This window comes from Diabrotica virgifera, chromosome 4 (genome assembly GCF_917563875.1).
Source record: "Diabrotica virgifera virgifera chromosome 4, PGI_DIABVI_V3a".
Lineage (NCBI taxonomy): Eukaryota > Metazoa > Arthropoda > Insecta > Coleoptera > Chrysomelidae > Diabrotica > Diabrotica virgifera.
Window position 1 is genome coordinate 138,108,291 of NC_065446.1, and position 4,236 is coordinate 138,112,526.

At 29.4% G+C, this 4,236-nt stretch overlaps 1 long non-coding RNA gene across 1 annotated transcript; it reads left to right on the forward strand.

Annotated features, from left to right (window-relative positions):
• The first annotated feature begins 1,617 nt into the window (after nt 1-1,617).
• LOC126883944 (uncharacterized) lies at nt 1,618-3,842 on the forward strand. Its single transcript, XR_007697773.1, has 3 exons — nt 1,618-1,986; nt 2,622-2,779; nt 3,672-3,842. It is a non-coding gene; the product is annotated as an uncharacterized LOC126883944 (long non-coding RNA).
• Nucleotides 3,843-4,236: the final 394 nt, after the last annotated feature.

The following is a 4,236-nucleotide window of genomic DNA, read 5'->3' on the forward strand; positions in this document are numbered from 1 at the left end:
AATTTTATTTTTACATGGAATTGACATTCAGGTAAGCTGTGTGGCTGAGCCAAAACCCACAACCGGCACAAACAAAGCGGAAACGACCGCTGCATACCTGCATAGGGGTTAGCGGGTAGGGGGTTGGGAACAAAGGAAAAATACAAAATATGAAAATAGTTACTGAATAGGCATTTGGCATTTGTGTCTACACTTAACACTAACAATGTCTATGCTGTGTTGTGAGGAAGACCAAGTATTTCAACCAGGAATAGGAACATGCATAATTAAACGTTTTATTTTGTTTGCTGTCAACTTACAAATAAAAAATTCATTTTGGTACTTCAATATTACTTAAATAGTAAGTATGTATATAGGTACATATAAGCAACATATAAATTTTAGTTATTTACATACATATGTTACATAATATTTATTTGGGTACGATAGGTATATGAATATGAATATATAAATTTATATATTCAGCATTTTTATTTTTATATGCACATAATAACTAAATATATATACCTACTTACCTATATAATATTGATATAACTAACTAAAATTTATATAATATTTTATATTTACTTTTTAAGTAATATTGTAGAATGTACTAACTACATTCTCATATGTAATATGTAAATTTAGTAGAAAGTAGAACCTAGGATGAGATTCGGTGATGCTGAAAACATGCTTCTGAGCAATATAGCACTTCCTTGTAATATTCTTCCCATATACTAAAAAGTACATTCTTCCTATATACTAAAAGATGTGAGGTAGTACATTCTAAGTATATAAATAGAAGGTTTATAGCACCTTCTTAGAATATCCTAAAAAGTATATTCTTGGTATATACTGAGAAGAAGTGCGGTAGTACATTCTAAGTATATACATAGAACGTTTAAGTACTGTAATGTAGTATATACTCAGTATGTGCTCTGCACATTCGCAATGGTAATTACGCATATTCTTAGTATATACTTTTTCTGAAAAGTATGTTCTATGAATCTACTAAGAACATGAAATTGTTATGTGGGTAGTCATCACACCCAAACACTTTCATGTGGTCAAATACAGGTTTCTGCCCTGTCCACTGTTCATAAGCTGTAGAACCTGGTGTCTGTTTGCTTGTAATTCTGTTGCAAATGTAGATGGCAGTATTAACTGCCTCTGCCCATAGCCTCTTATCTACTCCAGATTGGTATAACATACATCGAACCATTTCCCTAACAACACACAACATTCCAGGAATGTACTACCAAAGTTCTATCAATATTTGAATGTCCTGGACATTTAGGGAACATTCGGTGAACATCTGTTTAAATTATTCCTGGAATGTTACCATAAGACATTCTGTGAACATACTACCAATGTTCCTATATTTTAAGTTGCGAAATAATACATACGTGTAAGAGATACAACATTACTTATAACATACCAGACAAACTAAGTGACATTTTAGGCCTACAGTGCAATAATATGTCAAATTTAAAGAGTTTCCCAAGATTATAAACATACAAATGTAATAAAAATTATTGTTCGCGAATATTCAATTTGGAATGCGATTTTGTTAATAAAAAAAATACTTATAACTTATGCAAAACCCAAGAGAGGCATTTATATTATTTATTTCTTTTGCGTTCATTTTCAAATTCGCCGTGCATATATTTTTGTGCATGGCGCTTGAGAGGGCATCACGTGACTAAAAACGACCAACCAACGACCTCGCTTCGGCCATCTTGGCATCTTCATCTTGGCGACCTTGCCTTGCCGTGGATTGTTTTTAGTTGTTTGTATTATTTGTGCTTTTTAAGAATATTTTTTTAATTCGGATACTTTTATAATAGCTTTAATAGTATTATTAACATAGTGCATAAAATGGTGTCCTGTTTTTAACGCAGTTGGAGTAGCAGAAACAAATGTAGATAAAAAAATCTGCAGGAATAACGTTTCAATTATGACAGAAGCTCAAAACAAATGACTGTGAATGAAAAGCCCTATTAAAAGGTTAGTATGCAAATATGTAAACGAAAGCATGCCCTGTATTTCAGAAAATAAATTAATACTATTAATACCCTAATAATACTATTCATAAAAAATCTTTTAAGTAACGTAGATATAACAAAGTGAATAAAAGGCATAAATCAGAAGAATTATTATTTTATTTTATAAGTTAATAATTGGTCATATCCATTTATTATTTTAATAATAATTGTGAATAAGCCACAAACTTCGCTTATTCCTAACTAAAATAGTAAATAGAGATAGGTAATAACAAAAGGATTTGTAAAACTAAAATAATTCTTTTTGCGTTTTTGCTAGTGTATGCGTTTATAAATAGGATGGTAGACCACACACTATAATATGCAGTACCAACTAATGAATACACAGAATATTATAGTCGATTTGCTAAACTCAGTCTCAGTACTAATTACTGTAATTTTGGCAAAATTGGCCAAAAACAAAAAAAATTACCTACTAAAATCACTAGCCAGTTGTGTCTGAGTTTGGGGAACCGACTATACTAATAAACAATTTCTAAGCTGTTTTATAATAATTTTGTGAGTTCATTAATCATATTTTTTATTTAAAACTAAAATTTGTTAATAATGCTTAGTAATGCATATATTTTGTATTTTTAGCTTTCCAGAAGATCCTGCGAAGAAGACATGAAGTATAGATCAGATTTGTTAATAGAGGAGTATGTTCAAAACACTTTTTAGAAAAAGATATTGACAGAACTTCACTTTCATCTGTTCGTTTGAGAGACTGTGCTGTTCCAATAGCTTATGTCACACAGGTATATGCATAACCTAATTAATAATACAGTCCGTACAATATAGATACTGTTGTAATTCATTATCTACATCGGAGATCTAAGTTGACATTGTTGCCCAACTACAAAAAATTTTTGAATTCATTTTAAGTCAAATATATCACATAATTATTGCGAAGTAGATTATACAACAAAACAGATTAATATTCAATGTAAATAAATAAAAACATCAGAAATCGAAAACAAGAATTAAGGTATAATCTTATGTTACAGTTATTAAGGTACCAAGGGTATTATAGGGATATACGTTGACCGAAAGCGTTATTATTATAATACCTGTGGTGCCTTCAATGTTTAATGCCCGACTAAATTATTCTTTATATGCGAAAAATTTGAATGAATTTTGAATTGATTAGTTTTTAAATAAGTACATTTACCAGTAACAGTAGTAACGTAATTGTGGTAACCATAGTTTTACTTAGGTTGATATTTGTCAACTTGACAGTATCTAAGTCGTTATTTAAATTTAATGCCCAAGGGCGTTATATCGTACTTAACAGACTTCGAAATGTCATTATTTGTCAAATAATGTACCAGTAGGACATTAAAGTAAATAATAAAAACAATAAATATAATGAATACTAAATACTTATTTGTTTGTGAAAAATCTATTTCTTTGTGGCTTTTTTGTAATTAATTATTCTAATGGGGAAATAAGCCACAATTTACTTGAAAAAATAATTTTATTAAGGTTTCTACTTCCACATCGGATGTCGTTGTCAAAATACAAAATGTTCATTATTATTATTTTATTTATTAAATATTATTTATTATTTATTTAAATATTATATAATATTTCTTCTGATTGTTAATTGTAAAGGATAGAAAAATTACCTTTTATTTTATTTTCTTTTAGAATCAGCTGAGAGAAGTGGTCTACAAAAAACCAGAAAGGAAACGGAATATGTGGCTACGAAAAGCAAAAGAAAGGTTTACAAAGCAAATGTGACACATTTTTTTATAATATTTAGGAATGTCAGCAAATTACATTAAAAAATGTATGTAAAGATTTTTTGCAATAAAAATGTTTATATTTATCAAGGATGTATTATTTGGTATGGCCATATATCGTCAGTGATGTGACAGTACCTCCTATCTGTTTTTTTCAAGAGATTTGTAAGATAGACTAAAAACTTGTTTCGGCCACCTCCTGTTTTCATATATTTTTTGACTTGTTTTGCAGTAAATTCAACTATCTATTTACTACAAAAAAAGTCAGAATACGTACGAAACCAGAAAGTGACCTTAAAAAATGTTTTTCGTCTCCTGCAAACCTCATGAAAAAACATATAGGAGGTATTGTCACATTACTGACGATATATTTCAGTGAATGTCTAAAAAATATACTGTGAATGTTCAAAGAACGTTCGTAGACATTCATGGAATGTTCTAACAAGACATTCAGTCTAAAAATATACTGT